Source organism: Carcharodon carcharias, chromosome 18 (assembly GCF_017639515.1).
Source record: "Carcharodon carcharias isolate sCarCar2 chromosome 18, sCarCar2.pri, whole genome shotgun sequence".
Taxonomy (NCBI): Eukaryota; Metazoa; Chordata; class Chondrichthyes; order Lamniformes; family Lamnidae; genus Carcharodon; species Carcharodon carcharias.
This window is the reverse complement of record NC_054484.1, coordinates 26764152-26780153: the sequence shown is the minus strand read 5'-3', so window position 1 is coordinate 26780153 and position 16002 is coordinate 26764152. Positions and strand designations below refer to the sequence as shown.

The 16002-nt window shown below is 38.2% G+C and overlaps 1 protein-coding gene across 9 annotated transcripts in view; it reads right to left on the bottom strand.

Annotated features, from left to right (window-relative positions):
• slc5a3b (solute carrier family 5 member 3b) overlaps nucleotides 1–8867 on the bottom strand; it is a 78793-nt gene extending 69926 nt beyond the window's left edge. The window contains exons 1-5 of one of the 9 annotated variants that reach the window (XM_041210612.1): nucleotides 8735–8865; nucleotides 7688–7771; nucleotides 5785–5869; nucleotides 1517–1656; nucleotides 558–611 (exon numbers count right to left, since the gene is read on the bottom strand). The gene's annotated coding sequence lies outside the window, so the exon portion shown is untranslated. Of the gene's footprint in view, nucleotides 1–557; nucleotides 612–1516; nucleotides 1657–5784; nucleotides 5870–7687; nucleotides 7772–8734 lie in introns of all 9 variants that reach the window. The other 8 variants (XM_041210611.1, XM_041210615.1, XM_041210613.1 and 5 more) reach the window with 8 other exon arrangements.
• Between the last annotated feature and the right edge of the window lie 7135 nt (nucleotides 8868–16002).

Here is a 16002-nt window from a genome sequence, read left to right as displayed (position 1 = left end):
TGCGTTTAGTGGAAAGTTGCAGAAATTGACATGCATGGCGAAATCATGAGAAGCAGTCCAAAATTAATGCACAGAAAAAAAAACTGAAAACCTTAAAAAAGATAGTTTTAAATTCTTTCAGCATAAAACTAATATGCCAGAGAGTGTGAAATTTTTAAAAATCCCTACTGTTTGGAGAAGTTTCATTGGTGACAAGATGGATGTATACCACTATACACCAAATTTAAAAAGACCATAGATGCGCTCAAATATAATTCCTGAATGAAAATTAATACCTGTCCAAGGAAGATATCTCAAAACTAGCAAAAAAGTGATACTGGACAAAAAGTTTTGTGGGAATCAAGTGATCAGTCTGTTTTGCCTCTCTAAAAGACCATGTATATATATGTGACCCATAATAATTCTGGAGTATTTCAGGGGGTAGGGGATTTTTAAATAAAAAAACACACACAAAAAGTAATGACCTTATATTTAGGGTCCTAAGACCTTTCATAATTATCAAACTATCAAGTATTCAGAGTATGCTTTGCAAAAAAAACAAATAAATTTTTAAATACCATGCACAGCGAACATGTGTGACACCAGAAAATACTTTAAACTCTAGGCCGTTTCTGCAAAACAAATTTTAACATACAAATCAAAAATCTAGTAAGTGGTTGTAGTTTAAAATTCAAAATTCATGGATACAGGTAACAAAATGAAGCATCAAATAGAAATTTGAAGAAAAAGAACGGGGAAACAATCATCCTCATCAATGCAGATACAACATGGTAATAGAGAGAGGCAAAAGCAGAAACGGAGGCTCATTGATTGTTTAATGGGAAATTGCACCGTGATGTAGTCGTAAACGAGGCATTCAACCCCTGGTCTGTGCTAAATTAGCCAAGATAATGATCTGGGTGTTACAGTTAATCTCAATGTCCTTGATCTGGGGTGGAAGTGTGGGGAGGAAGGAGACCAGGATTCCCATTCCTGTCGATAATTATTCAGGATTCAATGTTAAAAAGCCTGGAAGCTCGACAGTGGGGAAGACGGTCAGACTCAGCAGTGATACCACCCAAGTCAAGTACTCTTCCAGCATCCAGGAGATTAATTCCGGCAGGGATTACTGGATAGCATTCAGAAGCCAATTGGTTTACCTCTCTGCTCCCACCTTGACGACTGGGATGCCAACTATAATACATCACCCTAACCCTACCTGAAATCAGCTAACTCAGAGACCAGTGATTAAATTTGGGAACTTCTGGGCTGTCCCGCTCAAGGTGTTTTGTACTCACCAAGCATCAATTCTATAATCCTACTATTTTGCAGCCAATTACAAATAGGAAAGGATTACATACATTAAAGTTGCTTCAAATTTATTGAGGGGCGCAATATGAGAAAAGGTTGTGTGGTAGTGGTAATGTTACGGGGGCTCTTATAGATACAAATACCTTAATATCATAAAGTGCATTTGTATAAAAGTTTACCATAACTGAATGTTACTAGTAAATGGTTAGAAGATATATCTACTCACGTATGCAGAAAGGAGAAACCACGGGTTTTCCAAAAGATTTGCACTTGAGGTTCACATGAGGCACATGAATGGTGCAGGTATCCTAAGCTTACAGCTGCACTGTAAGTACCACTGACAGCAATGCACCTTTAACAGAAGTGCTGGAGTAATTGCATTCAAAAGGCTAAATGATCCAATACTACTATCAAATCTAGTGTACATGTCATAGCTCTACTTTATAGTTAGTCATACACCTACTGTTACATGACATAACCATGCATGAAATTATAACTTACACACCAAATTTCAGAGATTCCCCCTAATCACCATTTACATTCTTAACATATACTGCTATCAGTACTTTGGAACATTAGTTCAAAATTTTCAAACTGTAACCAGACTCAGCTCTGACCACTGTTGTGCAAATGGATTGTTTTTTTTCAAGCAGCTAACGATTGGAGGTAATCATTCTTCTACTACATGTCTCCAGTTAATGATTAGGTTTTTTATAAGACTGAAAAAGAGATCTGTCTCAAGTGGTTAAATACTCCATGATATTCCGTTAATGCACAGTATTTTACTGCACATTTATTCAACTATTTATATTGCTAATTCTTTCACAAAAGACACGCATAAACAATAATTTTTCATGAACTTCCAACAGTACTTAATATCTTGCACAATACAGTGGCAAGATTTTAAAATACTCACATTTGGTGCTGGAAAATTTATTTCATCCTCCATTCTGCATTCCATTAAAATTTTATAGGGTTCTACCAACCACCCTCAAAAATGTGCTTCTAAATAGTTGTCCATATTTTGATGCAAGAATAACAAGGAGGCTTAGCACTCACTGGTGTTAAGTAGACAGCCACTTCCACTGTCCACTCACGTGCAGCTTAATAAGCTGCTGTCTGTTCTTCCCTGCTCCTCTGAAAGCTGTGCTATAATGGCATCTCACCAAGAGAGCAAGCATTAAAACATCTGAAGGGGGTGAAGCTGTGGTGCCTACTAAACATTCCAGAAAGAGGTAGGGCTTGTCTATTCAATGTAATTGTAATTGATTTTTTTTTAAAAAGTGTGGAGTCTCACACCTTGAGATTTTAAATTATTCTTGGAATTAAAAATACTGCTTTCACTTTTTCTCTGCACCATGATCTCTCATTCACTTAACTCCATTGTTACTGCCTTTTTTTAGTTTGCTGGCATATTGAAATCAACTCTGGGCACTTTAGGAAAGACTTAATAGCTTTGGAGAGTGCACAAAGACATTTACTTGAATGGTACCATAGGGATGAGGAACTTCAGTTACGTCGAGAGACCAGAGAAACTGGAGTTATTCCCCCTTCAAGTACAGACAGTTAGAAGTAGATGTAACAGGTCTTTAAAATTAAGGAAGGTTTTGGGAGAAATCATTTCCACTGTCAACAGGGTCAGTAACCAGGGGAAACAGGTTTAATATAATAAGCATAAGAATCAAAGGGCTGATGAGGAAAGTTTTTAGAACCAGAAAGTTATGATCTAGAATACACTGGCAGAAAAGATGGTGGAAGCAAATTCAATAGTAACTTCCAAAAGGGAACGCGATAAATATTTGATGAAAGAACTATATGGCTATAAAGGAAAAGTAGGGAAGTGGAAATTAATAATTCTTCCAAAGAGCAGCCAAAAGGTGAATGGTTTCCTCCTGAGCTATATGATTCCAAGCAGAACACGCACGGAAATCGTTGAATTGTATAACTTAGCTTTTTCTAGCTACTTTAATCAGATAATGGAATGGGATTTCTTTCAGTCCATCAAAAGCACTGATCTTTAAATTTTTTGTTACCCATATTCCATTATTTTGCTTCACCATCCTTTCCAACAACAGGAGATTTTATAACATTATTAAAAGTTGGCCCCAAGTACTCTGATGTTTGTGTCAAACATCCCTTTAAGAACTCCGTAAAACAAGTTTACTGCAAGACTCAAATACTTCTATGTTGGAAAAGGAAATTCTCACACGTGCCTGGACAGCCCACAAGAAAAAATTCTGATTTTTAAAAATCTTTATCAACTCTATGCTTTGAACTTTCCTCATCATTTCAAAGCTCCAACTGTACAGACACTAATATTCTATTCCCTCCCTACATTCTCACTACATTGAAGCCAACATCAATTGTACAGATTCCACTCTTTATCAGTTCCCAAGACTTCCAAAGCCAAGAGACTCTTTACTGCTTCCATCCACCACCACAACTTGCCCCCATTCTAATTCCTTCCTTTTACAACCTTCATGCCTTTAAAAATCTCAGTTACATTTAAGTAACTATTTAATTTACCTGGGCTTCTTTTCTAATTTGATAGTGTCCTGCGTCCCACAATGAGCCTTGCTGCTACACCTTGGTTTCTCAATAAAAATATTGACTATTAACCATGCATAAAAAGTTAAATATTTCACAAATAATTTGGGAATCAATTTTCTCATCTTGATGGCCCCACTAACTCTGCCCAGAAATGTCATGCATGGTAACAATCCTATCATTCTATCACAGACAATCTAGGAATTGGGGTCAAGTTGCACACAGTTGGAGTGTGTCAATCTTATCTACCTTCAGTACCACACTAGTACACATATTGTAGAGAGAATATTAAGTTATCCAATAAACAATGGCCAAGTTGAAGAGTACATGTTTTCTATTAATATTTCACCTTCACAAATATTCCCTTGCTAGGCTTTCCAGGTAAATTAACATCGAAATTAGCAAGGAATGCTTATTAATCAAACTATGACAACAGATCAGCAGCAACTATTTATCCTTTTTATATTTACCAGAACCCAACACTGCACACAAATCTGATAACACTGCATATTAGATGTAACTAAGAAGCAGCCATGAATTACATTTCAGTACCTTAAATGGAAATAAAAATCAATGTTGCATACTCTTTGGAATATTCATTAAAGCTTAAATAAAATAAATGCTTCTAAGCTAAAAAGTAAAGTATCTTATTAAAAAAAATATGCAATGCCTCAATTGATTTATTTCCATTGGCCTTGGTCAGTGTTGGACAGGATATGTTTGGGCTAGTGAATAGAGATAATAAAAGAAAGCCACAAGAAAAACTACTGGATAACAAGCCAAATCACAAGCATAAACATTCGATTACCTTGCTGCTAGCCATGTTTTACAACATATTTGTAACAACTTTAAAAGTTGAGGTTTTTATATTTACTTACAAGGATTTATAAATATGCTTTTCAGTTGCAAGTTTTATTCCAAAAGTATTGGACCAACAATAGAAATAAAACCGCAACAGAACACAAGTTCAACTTAAATCCTGCGAGCTATTCTACTTTTAATTCCAACTAGGTTTTGTTCTTCCAGGTTCTTTCTCATGACTTCTAGAAACAAATAGCACTATTGTTCTACTCAAAATGTGTTTATGGTTCTTTATTGAGAAGTCATAAAAGCAGGAACTTATGAATTATGTCAATGTATTTAAAACGATTATTTTATTTGGGGCTTTCCAAAAGCAATAGTTCAAATCTCAAAAGTTCTTTCAGCCTCGAAAATGAAATTAAAATTCTTAACTTATTGGACCATATCCTGTTGCAAAAGTGGAGGCTTGTCACCACTCCCAGGGTGGGATGCATGGAGTGGAGAGGTGGAAGTCCCAGGATTTAGTAGCAAGGATCAAATTCTTGTGCATTGTGGCACCACACAGAAAAACCCATATACACTCTCAGCACCCCATTCCAAGAATTCCAATCTCGACTGCAACCTTGGCTGTCAGGGTCATTGTGCACTGGAAATTACTGCACTCGTTACAGGTTTCCTACAAAATTATGACTATAAATAAACTCTAATTTCTTTCACTCAAAGGAAGGGGCTGAATGGGGATTCGGGGTACATATTCTGGCAGGGCATGACATGTGGTGTTGCCCAAGTAAATGTTCTGGGCCCTCAAATTTCCACCAAATTACTCATGGCTTGGATGAAGGGAGAGACTAGCCATGTTTGCAGGTTAACCCTAATTAGGAGGGACAGACAGTAGTGCAAATGTGAGGTTCAAGTTACAAAAGGGACATGGCATAAGTGACTGGGCTAAACCATAGCAAATGGATTTGTATGAAAGCGTGAGGTCAACCACTTTGGATAGAGGACAGATAAACCAGAATATTTTCTAAAATGGAGAATCTAGGAACTTAAGGGGACCAAAGGTATTTGGGAGTCCAAGTACCACAAACCATTAAAAGTTAGTAGACAGATAGAAAAAGTAAATAAAAAGACGAATAGAATGCTGACCTTTGTCCACAGGGGATTGGAATACAATGGGAAGTTATGCTTCAGTTGTATAGTGCTTTGGTCGGACCCCCATCTCATACTGGAGCTTAGAGTTAAATGATAAGAACGGGTTGCATAAACTTGGCTTGTATTTACCCGAGTGTGGATGATCATAAGACAATCTAATCAAGGCATTTCATAATATGTTAAAAGGATTTGTTAGGGTGTATATGGTGGAGAAGCTATATCCTCTAAAGGAGGCAGCATGAACAAGGCTACAAGCTTAACATTAGAGCTGGGCCTTCAGAAGCAAAAAAAAGTCAGGAAGTACTTTTTCCACAAGGGAAGAAGAAATCTAGAACTCTCCACAAAAGGGCTGTGGACCTTGGGACAATTGGAGCTTTCAAGACTGACAGTCAAATTTTTGTTGGGCAAGTTATGGTGCAAAGGTGGGTAAATGAATTAAGTGCAGATCAGCCTCTGTTAAAGTTAAAGAGCAGCATTTTTATTTAGCCTTGGGAGTAGGACTATGAAGTTCAATTTCTTAGCCAGGGTAATACATATTAACTGTGGTGGAGACAGGGAGGAGTTGGAAACCAATTATTTTTTTCACTAATGCAGTAATTATAAAAATACACGGCAACCTCTCCAGCCCAGAAATCCATTGTTCTGAAACACTAGCTGTCCAGAAATTCCCTCCGTATCATTGGCATAATTTCAGTATAGCACTTTGGGAGTGAAACATGGAAGTTACAGTATTTGGACAAGTGAAACAATTTTAGCACTGTTTTAGGATGTTTTATCAACGATTTATGTTTCAGGTAAATATTTACATCTACAGTATTTTCTGGTTCATACATTTTCAATTAAGCATTCTGGTGTCATTCTACAATCTCATCAACTAATCAGCGCCCTTTTCTCCTGTAGCATAAATTATCATAGTTTGAAATTTGGCATTTTTTTGTCCTGATGAGTGCAAGATGAACAGCTTCAGCAACAAATCTCTCTTTCCAGCAACATTCTATGATTCAGAAATGACTTGGTCCCAAGCATTTCAGACTGGAGAGGTTTCAGTATATTAAAATTCAAACACAGAACCTTCAGGTAATGCATTGCTTACTTCCCTATTCAAAAATATTAACATAATGTCACATTATATGAACCCACTTTCTATTCCAAATGTATTTAGTTTGACTAAAATAATTTACAGATCACATGAAAGATCTGAGCTGTCCATCAGAAAACTGCAAACTATTCAATGCAGCACTTACCTGTCTCAAAATTTCAAGCAAAGTACAGTAGATTCCTATTGAAAGGATTGATTCTAGCACTGTCAAAACATCACATTTTCTGAAATTATCACCTCATATAAACTCTTCAAAAGTTAGAACTGGACAAGTCTTTTGGAAGGTGTAGCAATGTATGCGAACATGGTGGAACCCAGTTTTGTTGTGAAAAAAAAAATCTGGCCCAATTGACTTGCCAGACAATGAATGTAAAACAATTACAGTAAAACACTTTTTTTGCAAATCTACGCAACTTTTACTATTTAAACTCTCTGAAATCAAAGTCAGCAGTTCGTGTTACAAAGATAAATTTTCCATTTTAGTTACTATATACTACAGTTTAGAACTTTGTTTTACAGTTCTGTTTTTTTCAAAGCAAATAATTAGCTTCAGTCAGTTACAAAATGTAATTTATAGCATGCAACATGTGCTTGGTTTAGAGACTAAAATTCTTCAAAACAATGTCTACAATGCAGCTAGCTGGTTTTGAAACTCTTACTGTAACTGAATTTGAAAGATCTTTGTTTTTTTTAAAATCCTATTAACACTCAACTGATCTACAGAAATTGTGTCATGCCATGATGGAAAGGATTTCCATAAAACAGGGTTCCACCATAGGTAATCATCAGATAACTTACCTTCGGCACAGTAATAAGATAAAAGCTCAACTGTAAATCAAACGTTTACCAGAGTAGGGCATGATTTTTGGGCAGTTTCAAGAGCTGTGGAGGCAAGATTTTGTAGTTGACCGATATTCTTCTAAACAGCAAACACCTTTCTTTATTTAATTGCTAAATACTTTTGACGCCCAGTACATACTTGCAAGGCCAAAAAATAACACTATTTGTATTAAAGACTATGAAAAGATCAAGCGTCATTACCCCATTGATTTTTTTCCCCTTTTTCGTTAAAGTGACCAAATCCTAAGTTTGCAAGATGAAAATATTACGTTGCTAACATAGTTTTAATGACTGAGTTAAAATGTATGAATTATTTTAGCTTAAAACCCAACAATGCTTCACACGATTGAATACGATGCAGAAACTAACACACCTTCACTTTACCCCACTGACTGAAGAAACTTATAAGTGCAGAGCAGTACAAAAAAAAAACTTTTGTTCTTTAAAAAAAAAGGGGGGCGGGTGTTATTTTGATACGGGGACGCGGTTTCACCCACAAGCGTCTCCTAAGGTTCCCTAACAGCCGAGGGAGGCACCACGGTCCAGAGGCATGGATCTGAACAGGGGGAGTCTGACGGCGAAGTTTCAGCCCCTATTCTCCCTCCAGCCGAAGCCCGCCCACTTTCTTCAGCTAAATCGCCCTCAGAAGTGACTCTCCGCGGGGCAGCAAACCTGAGGCACCCGCTCCCTGGCGCCAAGGTCGACTCGGAGCCTCAACGGCTTTATAATTGACTTTACCGGTTTAATGTTTTTTTTTTAAAAAAAGAGAACGAAAAGCACCATCCTGACATTTTTTTAAAAAAATATATATATATAAAAGCCAAGGGTCGAGGAGATCACCGGTTGATGTCGTTTCCCCGTCAGCCTCTGCTTTACAGACGGGGACTTGCCGCCCTTGTCACTGGATTTAACAACCAACGAAGCGTGAAGATGGCGACTGTTTTATTTCGCTCTTTTTTTTTTGCTCTCTTTTTCTTTTCAGTTTCTTTTGGTGTGAACACTCACCCGCTGCATGGCTTTCAGAATCAATGCTAGCTCATATCTGGGCATGATGTTGTGATCGTTCGCCGGTGATTCTCCCGCGTGTTCTCTTTATACGTGGATTCGGCCTCCCTGTTCTCCCCGCCTCTGAAACGCCCGCTTCCAAGTCCCTGCCCACTCCGCTCCGCTTAAAGGCGCAGGCGCCCGCATCCCTCTCTTAAAGGCGCAGGCGCCCTCATCCCTCTCTTAAAGGCGCAGACACCTTTCCTTGTTTTCAATTCCTCCCCCCTAGTGGAGTATACTTCTAAAGATAAAAACAAAAAACTGCGGATGCTGGAAATCCAAAACAAAAACAGAATTACCTGGAAAAGCTCAGCAGGTCTGGCAGCATCGGCGGAGAAGGAAAGAGTTGACGTTTCGAGTCCTCATGACCCTTCCACAGAACTGAGGTTCTGATCAGTTCTGTCGAAGGGTCATGAGGACTTGAAACGTCAACTCTTTCCTTCTCCGCCGATGCTGCCAGACCTGCTGAGTTTTTCCAGGTAATTCTGTTTTTGTTTTATACCTCTAAAGACACTGGCAGCTCAACTAAACAGTAATTATTCTAAGGCAAAGAAAGATAGATTGGCATTTATGCAGTGCCTTTCACAAACCACCAAACTTCTCAAAGTCCTTTACAGCCAATTAACTACTTTTGAAATCTAGTCACTGTTGTGCAGCCAATTTGTGCACAGCAAAGTTACCAGATAATTTATTTTTGTTATGTTATAGAATTATACAATGGTTACAGCAGAGAAGGAGATTATTATGTCATGTCGATACCTACTCTCTACAAAAGCAACTCACCTAGTCCCATTTCCCTGTTAATTTCTCATCGGGTAATGATCCAATTCTCAATTGAAAGCCACAATTGGATCTGGCTTCACCATATACTCAGGCAGTACCTTCCAGATTCTAACCATTCACTGTGTAAAAAAAAAAGTTTTTCCTCATGTCACTTCTTTTGCCAACCACCTTAAATCTAAAGCCCAGGATCCCATTTTAAGTGTTTTATTAATTCTCTCAATTTGTCCTGCCACCTTCAATGACTTGTGCACATATACCCCCAGATTCCCCTGCTCCAGTGCCCCCTTTACCATTGCATTCTTTATTTTACATTGCTTCTACTTGTTCTTCATTCCAAAATAAATCAAATATTCAGTGAGATATACATATTGGCAAAGTCACTGAGGTAACTTGCCTGGCTCTTCTTTGAAATAGTGCCATGGGATCTTCTCGTCCACCTGATGGGGCCTCAGTTTAAGATCTCAACCAAAAGACTGCACCTTCAATAGTGCATTTTCTCTACAATGGACGTCACACCCAAGACCATCTATCTGGCTATTTTAAAGGGACATCATTAACTGTATAGTATTTCTTGACAAAATTCACCCATTATTCATAACTGCAAAAGATTAACTAATTGTGCACCACAAAACATCAATTTTCCACTTTCCAGAAGAGCAAATGGGTCAAGGTCAGAAGGAGTGCACTTCTCAAACCTTATCACTGATGAAGGAAGGATCTCAGAGTAAAACTTCAGTGATAAAATGCACAGCAATCGTCATGAGGTAAGCATACGTCTCTTTGGGGTTTGATATGGCTCCAAAATGATGGAAGATCACAATCAAATTCAAGCCTCTCATGTACCCTAAAAACCAATACCTATCAAAACTCAGTGTTCCAGAAACTGTTGACAACTCAGCGACTAATAGAAGAGAAGTCTGTCATTTTAAAATGGGAGTCCTCCTATTTAGCTTCAACTAATCCATCAAGCCAATGCTCCAATTAATTTAACATTCCAGGATATCCAGCTAGGACGGGCACCAGTAAAATATGTTTTTTTGCCTGGTAAAATCACAGCAGTATAGCCGCACACACTTAGGAAATATTAAGGCCTGGCTCTGCTAACCTATGCCAAAACCCGCTGGCCATAGGTAAATGGGATGTGACCAAAAATGAAAAAAATAATGCATGTATATTGATGTGATGTTTGTGTTTAATGTTTATGCTTTTTTTGTAAAAGAGCATCTAGTTAAAAATAATTTTTATATAAAACCTGCCAGTAGGGTGTGCTTAGTCCCGGATATATTGCCCTCTGGTGGAGAATAAGGAATAAAAGAATGGTGTTTTCCATACAAGAAGTTGGAGTTCAGAAGCAGATAGCTGTGCGTGCATTCTTAATTGTTAAGAAGTGACAAAACACTTCAATTGATCAATCAGAAACTCTACTTCTGATGGAAAGGGGGGAAGGGTGAGAGGAAATTTATAAATTGAAGGAGAAATATCAAGATGAAAGAGCAGTAGAATGATTTGGGTAAAATAAGGGGAGCATGATAGGGAGGGACAGATAATTTAATGGTAATAAAGCAGCAATGAGTAAGATTCAATCAGGGAAAAAGGGTAAACATTGGAAATTGAAGGCATCCCATTTGAATGCCCCAAGCATTACTAACAAGAGATATAAAGTAATAACACAAATAAAGGTTATTATCTGATCTAATAGTTATTGCAGAGAAGTAGTTGTGTGAGAAAAACTTTTTCACATGAGTGCTTCGAGTCTGGAATGCACTGCCTGGAAGTGTGTGGAAGCAGGTTCAATCGAGGCACGCAAGAGGGCATTAGATGATTATTTGAATAGAAACAATGTGCAGGAGTAGGGGGAAAAGGCAGGGCAATGGCACTAGATCATAATGTTCATTTGGAGAGCTGGTGCAGACACGATGCCTTCTGTGCCATTAAAATTCTGTGATTCTGTGGTGACCAAGGTTGGGAACTAAGCATTCCAGGGTACTTGAAATTTCGAGATGACAGATAAAATGGTAAATGTTAGTCCTGAAAATAAAGGATGACATAAGGACAGTAATGAGGAAGGATTCTTGGCTAGGAAGACCACATAGTAGAATCAGTACACGTAGAAATATGAAATACAAAGGGCTTGAAAACCTATTTGGAGCAGTTTATAGGTCCCTGACGGTAGTTACACAGTTGGACAGTGTTCATCAAAAAAAAAGAGGAGCTTGTAACAAAGGCAATACAACAATCATGGGGGACTTCATTTAGGCTGGACAAATCAAATTGGCAGAAGTTAGTTTGGAGGATGAGTTCATGGAATGCTTTTGAGACAGTTTCCTTGAACTGTATGTTATAGAATCAACCAGGGAACAACCTTTTCAGATCTTGTCTTGGGAAAGAGCAATCATATGATAGAATTTCATATTGAGTTCAAGAGTGATGTCTTGAGACCAAAACTAGAGGATTAAACTTAAATATAACCAATTATATATTTAAGAGGGTTGAGTTGGATAAGGTAACTAAGGAAATTAGATTAAAAAGTATGATGATAGGAAAAAAGTGAGCATTTAAAGAAATATTTCTGAATTCTCAATGAATATACATTTCATTGAGAAATAAAAACTGCAGGGGAAAGTGATCTATTCATGGCTAACTAAAGAGACTAAGGACAGTATTATATTAAAAGCAAGAGGTTTATAATGTTGCTGAGAAAAATGGTAAGCCTGAAGATTGGGAGATTCTTGAATGCCAACAAAGGATGACCAAAAAATTAATGAAGAAACAATAAAATGAGAGTAATATATCAAGAAATATAAAAATGACTAGGCAGAATCAACATGGCTTTATGAAAGGGAAATAATGTTTGACAACTCTATTAGAATTTCTTGAGAATGTAACGTTGAGCAGGTAGATAAAGAGAGCCAATTGATGTAACATATTTGGATTTCCATTCAATAAGGTGCCACACAAAATACAAGGTATGGACTTATCGGATTGGGGCAATATATTAGCAAGGAGAGGGTTGGTTAGACGACAGAAAATGGAGTAGAAATAGACAGCTCATTTTCAGGTTGGCAGGCCGTTACTAAAGTGTTGCAAGAATCAGTGCTGGGTCCTCAGCTACTTACAATATTTTATTTATATTAATGATTTAGATGAATGGAATGAGTATAATATTTCTAAGTTTGCTAATGATACAAAACTAGATGGGAAAGTAAGATGTGAGGAGAAACAAAATTTGCAAAGGAATATATATAAGTTAAGTGAGCAGACAATTAGGTGGCTGATGGCCTACAGTGTGGGGAAATATGGCAGGAAGAATGGAAATTTTTTTAAAAAGGCAAAAATGGGGGGGGGTGTCATTGATGCTCAGTTGTTAAATATATTTTAAGGCTGAGATTGATAGATTTTTGAACTCTAAAGGAATCAAGGGAGATGGAAATTGGGCAGGGAGATGGAATTAAGGTTGAAGGTCAGCCATGATCCAACTAAATAGCAGAGCAGGCTCAAGGTGTCACATGGTCTACTCTTCTATTTATGTTCTTAGATTTCTTATGAAAAGATGTTTCTGTGACAGTGTGGCTCATGTGTTCCTTATTTGTATCATTATTCATTTAAAATTCTACTCCATTTTGGTGTAAGAATGACACCACATGAGCTTCAACTGGATGAACAAGCGTAATTCTTGAATGCAACTATTGTGCCTGGTTGTGAATACATTTATTAAAATTGTTTGGAATCCCACTACAAAGTCATTTTGCGCTAAAGTACAGATAGGTTTGGCTGTGAGAGAGAGAGATAACTGATCTCAGTTAATGTTTCATTTAGTTTCTGGGAATATTTCATTACTGAAACAATCTTGTGGTTATGGGACAGTTAACAACTTTTCTGATGGAAATTTCCCTGTTTCTAATGTCCTGTGAGCAACAATACCTGGGAAGCTATAGGCCAGAAAAAATAAGAGGCCTGACCAAAAGTAGGTCAGAGGGTCTTAAGTGAGGAGATCGAGATTGAAAGGTAAAAGCGTGGGCCCAAAACTTTGAAGTAATTGAATAGGTAAGACTGGGACCAAGCAAGGGCAGTCCCATCAAGCTGGACAACAAAGAAGCAGCTTTGCAGGAGAATGCTGTGGTCAGTCATGTCAAAGGCTGCAGAGACATCAAGGAAGTTGATCAGGGAAAGTGGTCACATTCATTGAGTATATCATTTATGACACATTGCAGCCATCTCAGAGCAATAGCTGGAAGGGAAACATGATTGAACAGATAAAAATATTAATAAACCATACTACCATTGATATAAAAAGGCAATGTAATAACCAAAATAATAATTACACCCTGACTAATATTTAAAGATTTATAGCAAATTATCTTATAGAGTTATAGAAATGTGTGTTACAGAAGGAAGCCACTCTGTCCATCATGTCTGTGCTGGGCAAAAAATACGTATCCAGCCCAAACCAACCTCCCAGCTCTTGGTCCACAGCCTTGTAGGTCACAACACTTCAACTGCATATTCAAGTAGCTTTCAAATGTGATTAGGTTTTCCGCCTGAACACCCTTTTAGGCAGTGAGTTCCAGACCCCCATCATCTGCTGGGTGAAAATAATTCTCAAGTCCCCAGTAATCCTTCAGACAGCTACTTTAAACCTAATCCCCCTGCTTATTGAGGCTTCTACTAAGAGAAAAAGTTCCTTCCTATCCACTCTATCTGGGTCCCTCATAATTTTATACATCTCAATTAAATCTCCCCTCAGCCTCCTCTGTTCCAAAGAAAACAACCCCAGTCTATCCAATTCACAACTAAAATTCTCAAATCCTGGCAAAATGTAATCACATCTCTCTGTGATTCCCTACCTTGTCACAGGCTCAATATCACCAAGGCACTATTATTTCAACAATGAGCAGAACAATCGACAGGGTCCAGCAAAGAACAATTTCTACACAGGCAATCAGATATATCATCTGTTTCTGTTCACATTAGATTGTTTCTAACTGACTTTAAACTTGATTTTCTGATCACTTCTTTGCTGTATCTATTGCATGCATTTCTTTGAAACCAGTGAGTTAAAATATGAACAACCTTAAACAAAGTGACAATTCAAGTTTCAATCCTTTTTGGCCCTTATTTTCATTATGTATGATACAGCATATAGAAAACTCTATGAATACCACCAGAACAAACTTTTAAGTTAGCTTAAACAAAAACAGAATTACCTGGAAAAACTCAGCAGGTCTGGCAGCATCAGCGGAGAAGAAAAGAGTTGACGTTTCTAGTCCTCATGACCCTTCAACAGAACTTTTTTACCAAACACATCTTCCCCTCACCCCACCCCGGCGGCATTCTGTAGGGATCGTTCCCTCCAGGACACCCTGGTCCACTCCTCCATCACCCCCTACTCCTCAACCCCCACCTATGGCACCTCCCCATGCCCACGCAAAAGATGCAACACCTGCCCCTTCACTTCCTCTCTCCTCACCGTCCAAGGACCCAAACACTCCTTTCAAGTGAAGCAACATTTCACTTGCATTTCCCCCAAATTAGTCTACTGCATTCGTTGCTCCCAATGCGGTCTCCTCTACATTGGAGAGACCAAACGTAAACTGGCCGACCGCTTTGCAGAACACCTGCAGTCTGTCAGCAAGAAAGACCCAAGCCTCCCTGTCGCTTGCCATTTTAACACTCCACCCTGCTCTCTTGCCCACATGTCTGTCCTTGGCTTGCTGCATTGTTCCAGTGAAGCCCAATGCAAACTGGAGGAACAGCACCTCATCTTCCGACTAGGCACTTTACAGCCTTCCGGACTGAATAGTGAATTCAACAACTTTAGATCTTGAACTTCCTCCTCCATCCCCACCCCCTTTCTGTTTCTTCCCCATTCCTTTTGTTTTTTCCAATAATTTATATAGATTTTTCTTTTCCCACCTATTTCCATTATTTTTAAATCTTTTATGCCCCCCCACCCTCACTAGAGCTGTACCTTGAGTGCCGTACCATCCATTCTTAATTAGCACATTTGTTTAGATAATATCACCAACTTCAACACCTCTGTGTTCTTTTGTTCTTTTGTCTGTGACATCTTTTGATTATCTGCTCCTATCACTGCTTGCTTGTCCCTACAACCACACCACCCCCCTCCAGTTCCCCCCCCTCCACACAATCTTAAACCAGCTTATATTTCACCCCTCTCCTTGGATTCACCCTAGTTCTGTTGAAGGGTCATGAGGACTCGAAACATCAACTCTTTTCTTCTCCGCCGATGCTGCCAGACCTGCTGAGTTTTTCCAGGTTATTCTGTTTTTGTTTTGGATTTCCAGCATCCGCAGTTTTTTGTTTTTATCTTTTAAGTTAGCTTACCAGAAGCTGCAAGGTATCATATTTTTCTCTCATAGTTCAGATAAAATTCATATGCTTTCTCTTATTCCCACTCTTTCCAGTCCAATAAAAGCCCAAGCACA